Here is an 18666-nt window from a genome sequence, read left to right as displayed (position 1 = left end):
GCTTTTGATCCAGAGCTTGAGAAATAGTGGCCATGAAAATCTTAGTTCAAGGCAGGGTAGTATATGACTTTAATCCCAGGAGACAGAGGTAAACTGATTTCTGAATTCAAGGCCAGCCTTGTACATAACGTACCAAGTAGAAAAAACTTTAGTTCCAGGCATGGTTGTGCACGCCTATAACTAGAACATTTAGGGGACAGAGCCATGCAATTTTCTGAGTTCAACATTAAGCTACAGACCAAGTTCAAGGATAGCCAACTATAGGCAGTGATGGAGCTGGAAAACAGAGCAAGTTTGGGCATGTTCCAGCTCCACCAAGCAACAGAATGTTGCGGTTTCAGCCATGTGGTTCTGACCTTTAGCATCAAGAGTAGAAGGAGAGACTACTGGGACAATTAATCATGCTGGTAAGCTAGAGCTAAGAAAATAATAGTGATTAATAGTGCCATCATCACTGAGAAGAAATCATCTGGGAGCTGTTTTCTGAGAGCACTAAGTAGCTGTCAGAGATAGCCAAGGTTGTACCTCCTGCTGCAACTGGAGTTGGTATTATTTAAGAGTCACCCAGGTGGTACTGATTTTGAGGCCACTTGTGAAAATGCAGCCTCAGTTGCAGTTGAAGGCTCAGGACTAAAGGGGTCATGCAAAGACGTTGAGACTTGTGACCAAAAAGGAAGCCTATGAGAGGCTATTGATGAAGCTTAAGATACAGTGAAAAACCCCTGCCTGTTAGAGATGCCAGTGTCATGAGATGGCAACCAGAAACAGCAGTGGTAGTGGAGTGTACTCAACCAGACCCTAGTGTGTTTCAGAGGACAGAGCTGGAGATGAGACTAAAGCCCTTTGGAGGAACCCAGGAGCTTATGTGTGGATCCCAGATATTGTTAGAAGAAGCTTTAAAGAAGCTTTAAAGTTTATGTTGCGTTGGAATACCCCAAGATGTTATAGATGCCAGAGCCAAGGGATATCTTCTGAGGAAAGCTACTAACACAGGTTAGAACCAGCCCAAGAGAAAGAATTGTGTTGCACTCATCATAGCAGAAAGGAATTAACAATATAATGATCGCCTTGACGATACATACATAGAGATTCAATGTTCCAAGTTTGTCCAAATGGTTTTTGGGCTTGCTTTTTGTCCATGATTTCTTCACTATGACGTTTTTGAAGACTAACATATACCCTTTGATGCTGAAGTTATGTCATCTGCTTTTTGATTTTGATCTCATAGGGAATTAAAGTTAAGCAATTTTATGAATCTCAGAAGAGACTGTTAACTTTGAACCTTTAATTTTTGTTGAGACAGTAATAGACTATGAGGATTTTTGGATTTAAATGTACTTTGCATTGTGCATAATCCCCATAGACTCATGTGTTTGAACTAGCCTATGAGGGTAGGGGGTAGAATGTGGTGGTTTGAATATGCTTGGCCCAGGGAGTGGCACTCTTAAGAGGTGTTGCCTTGTTGGAGTAGGTATGGATGGCCTTTGTTGGAGCAAGTGTGTCACCGTGGCAGTGGGCTTTGAGACCCGGCTCCTAGCTGCCTGGAAGATAGTAATCTTCTACTAGTGTAATTCAGATCAAGATGTAGAACTTTTGCTCTTTGAGAACCATGCCTTCCTGGAGGCTGCCATGTTCCCAACTATATGATAATGGGTTGAACCTCTGAACCAGTAAGTCAAACCCAGTTAAGTGTTGTCTTTAATAAGAGTTGCCTTGTTCATGGTGTCTCTTCACAGCAATAAAACCCTAAGTAAGACAGATACAGAGCAGGCAACCAATGACTACTTGTAGAAGGATAATTTGCCTCTCTCATTGATGAGTTCTTTAGTGGTTGTCCCATGCAGAATTCTCTTGAGTGGAACCATACACGTACCATCAGAAGGAATGGACTCAGTGGATTGTATTTACATACAGGTGTGTTTCACAGTATTAGTGATAGAAAAAGTGGGTATCAAGTTGAGAGTTCAGAAAGAAATATGGGAAGAATTCCAGTTCCAGGAGCTGGGACGGTCTGGAGGGGAAGAAAGGGTATAGGGGGCAATGATATAATTCAAGTGAAAACATAGAACAAAATATTTAAAAACAGAGAGGGACAACAATTGGGATTTAAATAAATGAAATAATTAAATACAGTACTGTTCTTACATTTTTCTCTGAGAAAGAATATCTCATTTATTTTACTTACTTCAAGTAAAATGATTCAGAAATTCACCTTCTCACAGTTCCTAGAGGTAGTAAAAAGTTCTTATACTTTATAATATTTTCTAGGTAGAATTCTTTCCTCTCAAGGAACTAGACATTATTCCTGGGCAAACATAGTTTCAGTCTTACTTTGAGTCTTTTATATATTTCTCGCATTTATTTTCTACATTTTCAACACACACAGCAAAATTGTTAACTTAGAAGATATAAGTTGTCTTCTGATTTTTTCAGGGATTTTCCTTATATGCTATATTGTCATAATTCAATTAAAAACTGAGTTGGCATCATATTAATGTATGTAATAGTGCACACAATATTCAATATATTGTATGTCCTGCCCTTTATGATATATTTGCTTCATATCTGATTTGTATATATTCATAATTCTCCATTTGCATGGCAACAATCTCCAATCTCTTTTTATTTTATTTTTCACATATACAGCAAAACTTTAATTATTCATCTTTCTACTTTTAAAAAAATCATGTTTTCTTTCATTGAATTAATAAAAACCGTGAGCATAGAGTGTAACAGACATAAGAATAAATCATTTATTACAAACTTAAACTTTTAACAAATTTAACAGTTTTTGGCATTTTATATGTCCTAATATATATATATATATATATATATATATACACATATATATCCCAACACAGAAGAGTCATATGACTCAAACTTAATTGGATACCACTCTAGTGATTCTAAATATGAACCTATTTTTATTAGGTTTATCCCCATAGCTGTTGGATTTCTGTTTTTTTAATTTAATTTATTTTTTTTTAATTACTTATTCACATCCTGTCTCCCTCTTGGTAACAATCTTCCAAAATCCTTCTGCCTCTCATCTTCTCACCTCCACGTCTCCCATGAGACTTCCCCCTACTCTAAATCTCTGTAAGGCACTTCCTCTTCCACTGAGGCCAGACAGGGCAGCCCAGCTGGAAGAATATATCCCATGTATAGGCAACTGTTTTGTGAACTCAATATTCAATATATTATATACACTACCCTTTATGATATGTTTTTTACATATATGAGTTTTTGTTTTGTGAACTCAATAATTTTGTACATATTCATGATCCTTTATTTGTTTTTGCAACAATCCAAGTCTATTATGACTTGCCTATAGAAATTCCACCTTTTTCTTGATCTAGGTTCCAATTTGTTCTTATTTATGAACTTATTTTACCTGTACTTCATTCTTCATTCCATGAATTAATTTATTTACTCTAATTTAGATGCATTGTTTCCAGTAAGTGAATTTTATTATTCTTTTCTTGAAGTGGAATCTTAGTCAACTAACTAAAACAAGAGGAATGTGCCTTCAGTGATGATTGGAGGTTTTTTTATGGTGTCGGAGATACAAAGTTAATCCTCTTAAAGGACTCAATAATTAAAGCAAACAAAAGATTTAATGTTCAGAAATGAGGTTTAAGGCCTAAGGACTCCTCTAAACTTGTTTTTGTCAAGAAAATGTAATATATAGTCATATGATGGTCCACAGAAATGCAAAGTTGGATTGTTATGGACAAGACTGTGTGGAAGCATATTGAACAGTCTTGATACAGGCATAAAGAAATAAAAGAATGCTATAAAATGATCTTTTACAGTATCAATACATATTTTAAGGACACACTGAAAAAGAAAGCTATGTCCAAAATCAGTGGATTGTAATATTCCCCGAAAACCTAACTACTCTAAAATAAAAATAGATTTAATTTTTCTGTTGTCTTTGACTATAAGATTCAAATGATCAAGTTTCAACTCCAATGTCAGTATGAGATGATTCTTCAGTTTTGGACAGATTTTACTTTATGACTAATCACTATAGGTTTACAAGGAAAGAAAGCATATTAGTGCTTGATTGTTCATTTACATATTTAAACTTATGTTTAAATGCATCAATTAACTTAATGTTCCATCAGAATCAAAAGTTTGTCATAATGTTTGCTATAGTCATTCTGTTTACTTCTATAGAGGATAATTAAAAAAAAGAAATAAAAAGTAGTTCTGCAAATATAAGCTGATCATTTACAATCTATTTTTGAAAAATATTAGGATACAGATCATAAATAAGTTTATAGTTTGATTTTGAGAAGTCTTTAAATGGAATTCAGCTAGATAAAATTCCTCATATGTGTAGTTTGCTTATCAAACAATATTTATCATGGCTAACTTCAATAACCTCATGAAATTAATGTCATTTTAAAATATTATATTATTACATTTTATAATTAATATTCAACAATATCATAGATTGACAACTGCCACAATGATATAGCTTAAAAAAGCTTCTTTAAGATATTAATTGCTACGTAGAGACATGGATCCACTAGAATATTAAACAGGAAATGTTTTTCAGGGAAATATTCTTCAATGTGGTAATCCAGTAATCTTTGGAAAGCTGACTTGAAGGTTAGAACCAAAAGCAAACTGCAGAGGAAAGAGGGTGTATGCCTTACAGTTCTGTACCACAGTCCACTACTGAGGAAGTCAGGGCAGGAACCAGGAGGCAGGAAATGAAGCAGAAGCCTGCAAGAAACACTGCTCACTGTCTTTACCCACATGGCTTGCTCAGCCTCCATCACATACATTCTGTCATCAACTTCCCAGTGATAGCAGTGGCCAAAGTAAAATGGGCTTTTCCATACCTATCATTAATTAATAAAATGTACTGCTTCCTTATTTACAGGCCAATCTGATAGAGCCACTTTTCAACTGATATTCCCTCTCTTCATATATGTCTAAGCTTATTGAAATTGACAAAAGCTAAACACCACAAATGCTGTTTAGTAAGAAGATGAAATTGGATTTGAAATGTTATAAAGTATATATACACATGTATACGTACAGATATACATTCTTGATTTAATTCTTTACCATCCTCATTGTATGCGTTAAGAGCTTACCAGGATATATGCTGGTATAACATTTGAGAAATTTGTGTTAAATGAAATTAAAATATGACAAACAAAACAGTGTAATGGTAACATTGTTCAGCTTTCATATGAATGTCGGTCAGGGAGGAAAATAAAACAGGCATCACAGGAATTGCAAAGAAAACATAGAATTTAGCTCGATTGATAGTAGACATCAAACCTGATCTCCAAGGAGAAAATGAAGAGCTATTTGAAGCACTGATGTCAACAATTACCTGGAAACTGTGCCAAACTCTTTTTCAGAGAACCATTTTATGTCTTTCTCTGCACAGAGACTCAATGACAGTAACAATTTTACAGAAGAAAACTGATATATTTACTTAAGCTCAGTAGTAGAGCATCATTGAGACCTTCATAAATATCACCATATAGCTGAATATTAGCAGAAATCATAACTGTTAGGTAAAATCATCTAATTTTAACTCTAACCAGATATTAAAATGACCTGAGAAGGTACAATGATTTGCCTCCTTCATTTTAAACATTTTATCAAAGGGTATCACTTGAAGATATCTTTTTTTTTCTTTTTTGTAATCTTTAATCCTCTCTATGACAGTATTGAAGATAAATTGTTTTCTTTTTTAGTATCTTTACTTTCTGAGTAAGTCAAACATTTCACAAACTGACATATCTGACAGATACCCTATCAATGTTAGATGTACCTTTCCAGAAGTGTTACTGAAAATTCCTATTATGCCAGTTATCAGATGTACCAGACATCCTTTCCCTCAACTTAGCTGTCATCCCTTTTGTTCATTCTTTCTCAGCAAGGGAAATGGGCATCGTTGATGATTGCCACTGTGACGGCTGCATCTGAACATTCAGTGCCGCTTAGTTGAGGAGTGCTAATCCTGTAGAGTTCACATTTCAGTTCACTGCATTTTGTCAGTGATTAGAAATAATTTTTATCTGAAAAGAGTGCTACTGTTTCTTAGAAAAATGATATTAAGATGTTTTGGGTTGTTTAAACAAATTCCGAACATTAGATGCTTTTCCCCCCCATAGGATATCTAATTAGAACTAGGATTTTCTGCTTTAGATTGCAGATTCATTGAAATGCTGTTTATTTGTCCCAATTATACTTTAAAGGAATTCACTTAAGAGACAAATTAAAAATTAAAGCTACCAAGCCAGAGCTAAGATGTTTTATTCACTCTGCTTCACCTTGGAGATGGTGGTCATTTAACCATAACTCAAAATATTAAAAATAGATGGAAAATCAAAATTAAAATTTAAACTATACTTTCCTTTTTCTATAAAGCAAACATTTACTTCTTAAAAGGTACAGTGATCTTGAACTTAAAAAATGACTATTTTGTTTATTCAAGTCAGTCTTATGTTTTTTGTTTAAAATTCTATTTCACAGGAACTTTTTTTTAAAATATTTTCTTCTTTAGTCCTCAGTTTTCATGTTGACTAAAGGCCATCCATAATACTCATTTGTGTTTTGACTAGCCTGTTTCTTATACAAAAACATTTATTCATATGAATGTTTCTTTGTTTTTTTAATTAATTATATAAGCTGCCTCACAATCTAATATTCTTTATATTCACACTTTTATTTAGCACATATATGCATGCATATATATGATTATTTTTCAAGAATTATTTTATATTTAAATATGTGTATATATGTGAGGTATCTGCCATTGAGTGCGAATTCTTATGCAAGCCAGATGTCAGCACCAGATCCCATAGACCTAGAGTTATAGTGGTTTGTGAGTTTCTCAACATGGTTTCTAGGTACCTAACTATGGTCCTGAGAAGAACATCATTCATAAATTATTGCTGATACATCTGCTTGATTTCCATATGAGTCATAACTACCAGGCACTTGAAACATCTTCTAATTGCTACTATATAGAATGCCTAATGGTAGATAATATAAGCAATGATGTCTGAATCTCTGTGAACCTTGTTTGGATGTTAGCATAAATACAATGATGGGTCTGAGTATTTTGTAATTAAGTAAGTCATAATGTAATCAGATTTCTTCTTTGGTTATTTAATTGTTTTTTTCTATATTTATTTTCTTTTTAAGTAAATATCTAATGTACTATATACTTACTCTCTTCTAAGCACAGAGCTTCACATTAGAAATTCAATAGTGGAGCATCACAAGCCACTAGAAGAGTACTTAGATTTACTAAGATATAATACCTTGACCACTGTGTGAAGTACAATAATTTAGGTACAAGGAAGAAAATAATGCAAGAACTTTCTGCTGTGTGGATCCAAAATTGTTGACCCGATGGAAGTTTATAGGAGAATGGTGTTTGTTAAAAGCTGCAAGTTCTGTGCATGGTGGGAAAAGAAGTGGAAATGGCAAGTAAATGGTCACTAAGGTAGATCCAGATGGGAGAGACAATTGCTGGTGTTCTCTTAAACAGCTAAATGACAACAAATAACAATATCTCAAAATAAAGCACCAGAAGAAAAGATCTTGAAAAATTTCACACGTATAGATCATAAACATTCTGACATTTTCAAAACTATGAGATTTTGAAATAGTTTCTAGATATATGATCTACTATTATGTAAGAAGATATACTTGTAGACTCTTAGTAATATAAAAAACCTATTTCCAACTATTGTGAAATTGTTATTTGTATGACAAAAATGATAATAATTTTATATAATAAAGATAATAAAAGGGTAACTAATCTATTTTCAATTTAATGATTAGTTTGTCTAATAATAAAGTATTTTAATATGATTGATACTCTATTTTTCATAAAATTTCATGGTTGAAGGAAGAAACACAAGAAAACTGAGAGATAAAATTGTTATTTGTTGAATAATGAAGTTTGGGGAAGAGTCGATAAAATGTTTAACCACATATGGAGAAAGATTTTGTGCACTGAATGTATATCAGCTGACAGAAAAACACAGGATCATCTCTTGTAAAGTTTCTATTCTAGTAGCAAGAGACACTCCAATGGTATCCATGGAAATTGGATGATCACAGTTACTATATAAAAAGTTAAAAAAAAAGAAAAAAGAAAAAAAGAGTTCATGAGAAGTTGCATAAGAGACATCAGAGTAAGAGAATTTTGTGAGCAAAGTATGAGTGAGAGAAAGGGGTGATGAACAACTCTCATTGGAAATCTGCACCAATATTGCCCATGAAGCAAAGAGGAGATTAGAAATTAGAACAAAAACATTATTAAGTTGTTTTCTTTTTGCTTCATCTAAAGTTGATTGAGACTAATATGGCTTCAAGAGAGAGAAGTTATTTGAATCTTAGCTAAAAAAAAATCTAAAAGTAATATTCATTTGCATTTCACTGAGGCCTTGGGATGTTAAACATTTTCTCAAAGTCCTTCTAAGCTCTTTGCACTTCCTTTTGGTGAAGTCTGTAGTATATATGTAGAAAAGGGGGAAGACTGATTCACTGCTGGTGGTCAAAAAAGTGGTGACACCATAGTGGAAAGCAGTATGGAAAGAAGTATTGCAAGAATATGAAAGTACATTAAAAAAAATAATCTAGTTTTAGCACTCATAGTCATCGATCCAAATGACTCTAAATCCTCCTGTGGAGATGCTTGGTCATCCAGGTTCACTGCTGCCCTTGCTTATTTTATTAAAATATATATTGCTTGTACACTTACTGTTTGTTTGTCTTTCCTTTCGCACTACTGCTATTAGAGCTTGCTGATTTTCTGCTTAAACATGATAAATCTCTGCATGACTTCCTTCTAACTCCTTTCACCATAACATATTTTATAAATAGTGTACAATCTTTATTTGTAGTCATCAACTGCAATCAGTTTTTTTATTTTATCTTTTGAAATCTTGATTTATCTCTTCTATTTCAAAACTGCTTTTTCAGAGAGCAATCATTTTGTTTCTGAGTATAAAGTATTTAATTTTACATTTCTATGGCTTTTTAGGTTCCTATAAAATCTGATAATATTACAATATGTTAATTTATATTAGTGAATTGGTTTGGTAATTTTATCTTCCAGTTTTTAAAATTGTAGCTTTGCTATCTTTTCCAGTTTTCAATTTTTTTTTTTAATTTAAATTTGTTTCATGGGAACTTTTTTCAGACAACAAAAACTATTTAAAGAAGATACTATACATTCTTCATTAAAATTTGCTATAAATACAGAAATAAAGAATACATGCCACAGGGTGTGGAAAGAAAGAATTAGGAAGCTATGAAAAAAATCATTTTTTTCTTTTCTATTTTCAACGAACATACAATTAAACATATATAAACCCCATATGTTTTGGTTTTAAACAACATATCCCTTACTTAAGTCAAATAATGTAATGCCAGAATAACATATAATAGCCATTTTCTTTTGATTTACTGAATTAAATCCACACTAAAACCTTAAATGTTTTATGATGATTAATGAAGTATATATTACTTATATTGAAGTTTTAGAACAGTTGAAACTAAAAGCAAATTAGATACAGATAAGTATAACTCAAGTTCCATCCCCAAACACCTATCCACATATATGGTGGTTTGAATGCAAACAATCTTCATAGGGAGTGCCATTGTTAGGAGCTGAGGCCTTTATGGTGGAGTAGGTGTGGCACTGTTAGAGGAAGTGTGCTACAATTGTCTTCCTGCTGCCTTGGCATCCAGATGTAGAAACTGTACCATGTCTAGCTGCATACTGCCATGTTTCCTGCCATGCCAATAATGGACTACACCTCTGAAACCATACTCCAGTTCCAATGACATGTTTTCCTTTATAAGAGTTGCCATGGTCATTGTGTCTCTTCACAACAATCAACTAAGACAGAAGTTGGTACCAGGAATGTGGTATTGCTATAATAGCCCTGAATATATTTGTGTTCACAGGAATGTGGACTTCAGGCTAGGAGAACAGTGAAATGCTTTATGTAGGTTTAACAGGACATGCTAGTAGAAACAGGGAAGACAGTGGTACAGAAGATGATATAAACTGCAGGTATCTGACTAAAAAGATTTCAGAGGAGAAAATGTTAGTATACGACATAAATATTATAATAGTGAAGAGCTTGGCTGCTTTCTGCCTTAGGCTAAATGAACTGTGGATGGACAACTTTATCAGAAGACATTTTAAAAGAGCCTAGCATTGACTCTGTCATCTGGTTATTGGTGTTCACTCTTAGATATATTTATAATGAAAAGAAGCAAGCTGAGCCAAAAAAAAAATATATGTAAACATACAGTTCAAAGAAAAATGGGCATGAGGAAGAAGAATGGAGCTAAATCCTGTGTTCAAGAAGATAAACAGATTAAAGAAAAAAACTGACATTACATGAAATAAAGAGAGTGTTGAACTCAGGGTACGATTCCATCCAGATACGTTTACAACTTGTTAAAAGGAATTAAACAAAGCTTAAAGCTGGGTGTAGTGGTGTATAAGTTTAACCACAGCACTCCCAAGGCAGAGGCAGGAGATCAAGACAACCAGGTCTACAAAGCAAGTTTCAGAACAGCTGACCTTAGGCAGTGAAAACACTGGTAAAAATGTAATTGAAGAACAGGACATGTTCTAGCCCCAACAAGCAGAAGAATGTAGCAGCTTTGGCCATATGGTTCTGGCTTTAGAATCAAGAATAGGATAAAGGGGTTCTGGGATTCTTTTGAATGATTAAAGATAGCTCCTGAGGCCAAGCATGTGTCATGTGTATGTATCCCCCAAATGGAGACCTAGAGAAGACTTTGTGGAAACTGAGAAGGTGAATCTAATATTGGCTTTGGAGACCCCAAAGCATTGGAGATGCCAGAGTCATAGAATATCTGCCAAGGAGAGCTGCTAACCACAAGGTGAACTAGCCCAAGAGAAGAAGTGGTATAGTAAACTAACATGAAATGAGTCAGAGATCTGGGGAGCATTTTGACATCAATGTGGAGACTCAGAGTTTGGCACACGTAAATAGTGTCTCTACTATTATTTATTTCAACTGATTATGAGATTACAAACTGAGTTGTTGACTTAGTAAATACTCATAAATAGTTATATATAGTTAACATACAACACATGTATACATGTTCACAAATTTAGCATTATGTTTTCAATTTCTCTTCAGACACATAAGTGCTATAAACATGAGTCAAATTTTAGGAATCTCTGAAGCTTTAAATTTAAAATAAGTATATAACTTGGGTGTTGGGTGAAATCTATTGCTTCCGGATTTGTATTCCCTTCTTAAATATCTGCTTTATTTTTTTCCAGTATCTTTTTATGCTGCGCAGTCATTTTTAATGTCCATGTTCTTAATATTTTATTATTTTTCTTTTCATGGAAATAGGAATTATTTATTGGGTTTTCACTTGTAGAAAAAAATAAAACAAACAAGGAAACATGATTGACTGACTCAACTTTTTAGTAATTGAAGATTAATTGGCTCAGTAAGGTATGCATTTTAATTGATAAATAATCAATCACAAGACAGCATTTAGTAGTCACTACACACCAGAACATATGCTTGATGCTACCTCTGATCCTCTTAGTAGAACATATAGTTTAATGAAGAAGAACTAGGGAGTTATATAATATCATTGATCACTATGTCTTTAATGAAGTGCCATATCCCTTTTCATTTCTCCAAATTCTATGGGTTATCATTTCTGGTGGCTTTAAGATTGTTTCTTGAAATGTAAGTGTGCTGCTGAAGCCAAACTCAGAGTAATTTCTTTATTAATATTGTCAATTTCCTTCTGTTTTAATGAATATATTTATTAGCAAATGTAAAGGTATACCTGTTTTTGTTCTTTTCTTACGTTTTTTCAGATCTTGGAGCCCCTGTTACATTGTTACTTGTCTACTCTACCTTCTGAAAACTACCCAGACACCAGTCCATCACTAGCCCTCTTTAATACATGTGTTTAATTACTACTGCCTTTGAGATACTGCTCTTGAATATCATCTAAGGGATTGTGCATTAGATGTATGTTTGTTTCTATTGCTTTAGATTCATTGTTATGTTTAAAACTTTAGCCTTATACTATTTATCTAGTGGAATAAATTATATTATTACTACTTCTTTAAATGCCTTTGATTGATTGGTTTAGTTTTTTTTTTTTTTTGAAACATCTCCTGTTCTATATTCTAGACTGCCTTTGAATTTTGTAATAATATTGCCTAAATTTGCTAAGTGCTAGAATTAATGACATGTGCAATCATTATCAGCTTTTTAAGGACCTTGACCTGTTGTTAAACACAAGGTTTCTAATAGTGAGCAAGTGTTTTATTACTGAACTATAGTACTGATCCTGTAAATGTTTCTCTTGAATATTTTTTCTCCTTTTTTTTCTGAGATATCAGTTTCATGCTGGAGAACAAATATAATTTCACAGACTATTTTCTGCTTGAAATTTCTATCTGTTTTCTAGGTAAAATAGCTCATTTGATTTATTCCCATGTTAAGTAAGGTTTTTAATTTAATGAATAATATTTATTTTTTTAAAATGGAATTTTTACATGTATTTTATTGAAGATTTGTTTTCTATTACAAGTATTTCTTTGTGTGTATGTTCATGAGGATGCAGATGGCTGTATGTGTTAGAAGACACTGTAGGATCCTCAAGAGCTGGCACTGTGAGCTGCCTGACATGAGTGCTAGGAACCAAACATGTGCACTCTGCAAGAGCAGTGTGCATTGTTAATCAGTGAGTCATCTCTCCAGCCCCCCAAATTAAATTCCTAGCAGATAATGGAGATGTCTGCTTTGTCTCACAGTGGTCTTTAATTTGGCAAAGAGCCACATTTTCATTTTTGGCAGCTTTAGAGTGATTTTGGATTCTGTACTGGCCACTGTGATGTTGTAGCACAGAGGATCTGGCACTTCGGATGCTTCTTTGTTGTTCTCAAAGACACTTTTGATGCATTCAAGCTGCACTTAGCAGACTGGGATCTCAATGAAAATTTCAGTGTGTTTTGCACATAAAAATTTTACCAATAAAAAATGATATAGAATGATAACCAAAGCAAGCTTAGTTCTATAAGCCTAGATGAGTAGGATACTTAGACCCTAAGAGGCTGATGAGGTGGTTCCCGCACATGAAGTTTATTTTTGAATTAGCCAGTCACAGGCTGATTCAAACTCTCTATCACTATACATTATTAAAAAAGAAATAATTCTAATACCATTAACTGTTCAAATACAAGTAAGAAAGCCATCCCCTTTCACATTCTTTGACCCTTTACCCTAATATCCTTCTTATGGTGAATCCATTTTTAAATTTTAGGGTTTTTTTGTGTAATTTATTTTGGCACAAATTACCCCACTCCAAATTAAAAGAAAAGTACATTTTAGTTTTATTTAAACCGTAATTGCATCATTTTGCCCCCATTTCTATACATTCTTGTCAAATTCTCTGTTTCTTTGTTACATTCTTTTATGTGATATAAATGCATATATATGTATGCATATATATTTTACACATTTATATGTATGCATATATATTTTACACATTTGTATGTATGCATATATATATTTTACACATTTATATGTATGTGTACATGTATGTGTATATGTATATGCATGTATATGTTTATGTTTTTAGAGTCTGATATTTTCTCTCATAATGATTAAACAATTATTTCTGTACATCATGTCTGTCTGTCTAAATTCTAATAATATAGCATCGGTTGATATGATTTCTCACAGGGGCTAGACGCCTTTGAAGAAGCAAACTGGCTGAGGTGGACACAATTAGCACTGAGCCACATCCAGATTCATGGGATTAATAAGTTCAAACAGTTTGTTTGTAAAGTCCTCAAAAATCTAACTTTCTAGCACATTTGTTTCCTTTAATGAGCTCATGATTGTGATACTGAAATTCTGCTAATTTTTTGTCACATAATATTTGTTTCCAAACTTTATGACATGTACCCTAGCCTAGGCTTTCACATCATTACTCCTTTCAATATGCAGTATTTCTTAATTAATGAAATGAAACTCCTGTGTTTTCTCACGATAAGATGGTCTATCATTCCTCTTCAATTTATCTAAATGAAAAGTTGTATAAAGACTTGAAAATATCTCAGTAGCATCTGTGTCATGACTTTTACTTATAAACTTTAGCATTTTTAAAAGAAAATTTTAGTATGATCCATTAATCAGGAAGAATTGCACTTCAAACAGTCATACTGCATAGTGCTGCGTTAATGGGAGCCAGGATGAACACTGGTAACTGATGCTTGTGAAAATGTGAAACTGAAACTACATATGTTTGTAAGTGTATTAGCTATTTGTAACAAGTTCTTATGGCAAATATGACCATTACATGTGTGGCAGTTGTTACTGTTTAAACACAAATTAACTTACACACATACTTTTCTGTTGAAGGGATTTTTAAAGCAATATTACATTAGTCAATGATCAATGAAGTATATCTTCTTTTATTATCTGTGTGATATACTTCAATGCACAATGGGCATGTCAATCACACTCCTTGTTTTTTTTTTTTTTCTTTCCATTTTTATTAGGTATTTAGCTCATTTACATTTCCAATGCTATACCAAAAGTCCCCCATACCCCCCCACCCCCACTCCCCTACCCGCCCACTCCCCCTTTTTGGCCCTGGCGTTCCCCTGTTCTGGGGCATATAAAGTTTGTGTGTCCAATGGGCCTCTCTTTCCAGTGATGGCCGACTAGGCCATCTTTTGATACATATGCAGCTAGAGTCAAGAGCTCCGGGGTACTGGTTAGTTCATAATGTTGATCCACCTATAGGGTTGCAGATCCCTTTAGCTCCTTGGGTACTTTCTCTAGCTCCTCCATTGGGAGCCCTGTGATCCATCCATTAGCTGACTGTGGGCATCCACTTCTGTGTTTGCTAGGCCCCGGCATAGTCTCACAAGAGACAGCTATATCTGGGTCCTTTTGATAAAATCTTGCTAGTGTATGCAATGGTGTCAGCGTTTGGATGCTGATTATGGGGTGGATCCCTGGATAAGGCAGTCTCTACATGGTCCATCCTTTCATCTCAGCTCCAAACTTTGTCTCTGTAACTCCTTCCAAGGGTGTTTTGTTCCCAAATCTAAGGAGGGGCATAGTGTCCACACTTCAGTCTTCATTCTTTTTGAGTTTCATGTGTTTAGGAAATTGTATCTTATATCTTGGGTATCCTAGGTTTTGGGCTAATATCCACTTATCAGTGAGTACATATTGTGTGAGTTCCTTTGTGAATGTGTTACCTCACTCAGGATGATGCCCTCCAGGTCCATCCATTTGGCTAGGAATTTCATAAATTCATTATTTTAATAGCTGAGTAGTACTCCATTGTGTAGATGTACCACATTTTCTGTATCCATTCCTCTGTTGAGGGGCATCTGGGTTCTTTCCAGCTTCTGGCTATTATAAATAAGGCTGCTATGAACATAGTGGAGCATGTGTCCTTCTTACCAGTTGGGGCATCTTCTGGATATATGCCCAGGAGAGGTATTGCTGGATCCTCCGGTAGTGCTATGTCCAATTTTCTGAGGAATCGCCAGACGGATTTCCAGAGTGGTTGTACAAGCCTGCAATCCCACCAACAATGGAGGAGTGTTCCTCTTTCTCCACATCCACGCCAGCATCTGCTGTCACCTGAATTTTTGATCTTAGACATTCTGACTGGTGTGAGGTGGAATCTCAGGGTTGTTTTGATTTGCATTTCCCTGATGATTAAGGATGTTGAACATTTTTTCAGGTGCTTCTCTGCCATTCGGTATTCCTCAGGTGAGAATTCTTTGTTCAGTTCTGAGCCCCATTTTTTATTGGGGTTATTTGATTTTCTGAAGTCCACCTTCTTGAGTTCTTTATATATGTTGGATATTAGTCCCCTATCTGATTTAGGATAGGTAAAGATCCTTTCCCAATCTGTTGGTGGTCTCTTTGTCTTATTGACGGTGTCTTTTGCCTTGCAGAAACTTTGGAGTTTCATTAGGTCCCATTTGTCAATTCTAGATCTTACTTCACAAGCCATTGCTGTTCTGTTCAGGAATTTTTCCCCTGTGCCCATATCTTCAAGGCTTTTCCCCACTTTCTCCTCTATAAGTTTCAGTGTCTCTGGTTTTATGTGAAGTTCTTTGATCCATTTAGATTTGACCTTAGTACAAGGAGATAAGTATGGATCGATTCGCATTCTTCTACATGATAACAACCAGTTGTGCCAGCACCAATTGTTGAAAATGCTGTCTTTCTTCCACTGGATGGTTTTAGCTCCCTTGTCGAAGATCAAGTGACCATAGGTGTGTGGGTTCATTTCTGGGTCTTCAATTCTATTCCATTGATCTACTTGTCTGTCTCTATACCAGTACCATGCAGTTTTTACCACAATTGCTCTGTAGTAAAGCTTTAGGTCAGGCATGGTGATTCCACCAGAGGTTCTTTTATCCTTGAGAAGAGTTTTTGCTATCCTAGGTTTTTTGTTATTCCAGATGAATTTGCAAATTGCTCATTTTAATTCGTTGAAGAATTGAGTTGGAATTTTTATGGGGATTGCATTGAATCTGTAGATTGGTTTTGGCAAGATAGCCATTTTTACAATGTTGATCCTGCCAATCCATGAGCATGGGAGATCTTTCCATCTTCTGAGATCTTCTTTAATTTTTTTTCTTCAGAGACTTGAAGTTTTTATCATACAGATCTTTCACTTCCTTAGTTAGAGTCACTCCGAGATATTTTATATTATTTGTGACTATTGAGAAGGGTGTTGTTTCCCTAATTTCTTTCTCAGCCTGTTTATTCTTTGTGTAGAGAAAGGCCATTGACTTGTTTGAGTTAATTTTATATCCAGCTACTTCACCGAAGCTGTTTATCAGGTTTAGGAGTTCTCTGGTGGAATTTTTAGGGTCACTTATATATACTATCATATCATCTGCACAAAGTGATATTTTGACTTCCTCCTTTCCAATTTGTATCCCCTTGATCTCCTTTTGTTGTCGAATTGCTCTGGCTAATACTTCAAGTACTATGTTGAAAAGGTAGGGAGAAAGTGGGCAGCCTTGTCTAGTCCCTGGTTTTAGTGGGATTGCTTCCAGCTTCTCTCCATTTACTTTGATGTTGGCTCCTGGTTTGCTGTAGATTGCTTTTATCATGTTTAGGTATGGGCCTTGAATTCCTGATCTTTCCAGAACTTTTATCATGAATGGGTGTTGGATCTTGTCAAATGCTTTTTCTGCATCTAACGAGATGATCATGTGGTTTTTGTCTTTGAGTTTGTTTATATAGTGGATTACATTGATGGATTTTCGTATATTAAACCATCCCTGCATCCCTGGAATAAAACCTACTTGGTCAGGATGGATGATTGCTTTAATGTGTTCTTGGATTCGGTTAGCGAGAATTTTATTGAGGATTTTTGCATCGATATTCATAAGAGAAATTGGTCTGAAGTTCTCTATCTTTGTTGGATCTTTCTGTGGTTTAGGTATCAGAGTAATAGTGGCTTCATAAAATGAGTTGGGTAGAGTACTTTCTACTTCTATCTTGTGAAAAAGTTTGTGCAGAACTGGAATTAGATCTTCTTTGAAGGTCTGATAGAACTCTGCACTAAACCCTTCTGGTCCTGGGCTTTTTTTGGCTGGGAGACTATTTATAACTGCTTCTATTTCTTTAGGGGATATGGGACTGTTTAGAAGGTCAACTTGATCCTGATTCAACTTTGGTAACTGGTATCTGTCCAGAAATTTGTCCATTTCGTCCAGGTTTTCCAGTTTTGTTGAGTATAGCCTTTTGTAGAAGGATCTGATGGTGTTTTGGATTTCTTCAGGATCTGTTGTTATGTCTCCCTTTTCAGTTCTGATTTTGTTAATTAGGATTTTGTCTCTGTGCCCTCTAGTGAGTCTAGCTAAGGGTTTATCTATCTTGTTGATTTTCTCAAAGAACCAACTCCTCCTTTGGTTAATTCTTTGATTAGTTCTTCTTGTTTCCACTTGGTTGATTTCACCCCTGAGTTTGATTATTTCTTGCCGTCTACTCCACTTGGGTGAATTTGCTTCCTTTTTTTCTAGAGCTTTTAGATGTGTTGTCAAGCTGCTAGTATGTGCTCTCTCCCGTTTCTTCATGGAGGCACTCAGAGCTATGAGTTTCCCTCTTAGAAATGCTTTCATTGTGTCCCAAAGGTTTGGGTACATTGTGGCTTCATTTTCATTAAACTCTAAAAAGTCTTTAATTTCTTTCTTTATTCCTTCCTTGACCAAGGTATCATTGAGAAGAGTGTTGTTCAGTTTCCACGTGAGTGTTGGCTTTCTGTTATTTTTTTTTTTTTGTTATTGAAGATCAGCCTTAGTGCATGGTGATCTGATAGGATACATGGGACAATTTCAATATTTTTGAATCTGTTGAGGCCTGTTTTGTGACCTATTATGTGGTCAATTTTGGAGAAGGTACCATGAGGTGCTGAGAAGAAGGTATATCCTTTTGTTTTAGGATAAAATGTTTTGTAGATATCTGTCAGATCCATTTGTTTCATCACTTCTGTTAGTTTCAGTGTGTCCCTGTTTAGTTTCTGTTTCCATGATCTGTCCATTGGTGAAAGTGGTGTGTTGAAGTCTCCCACTATTATTGTGTGAGGTGCAAT

The sequence above is a fragment of the Mus musculus genome, chromosome 4 (assembly GCF_000001635.26).
Source record: "Mus musculus strain C57BL/6J chromosome 4, GRCm38.p6 C57BL/6J".
NCBI classification, from domain to species: domain Eukaryota; kingdom Metazoa; phylum Chordata; class Mammalia; order Rodentia; family Muridae; genus Mus; species Mus musculus.
Note: the sequence above shows the minus strand (reverse complement) of the source record.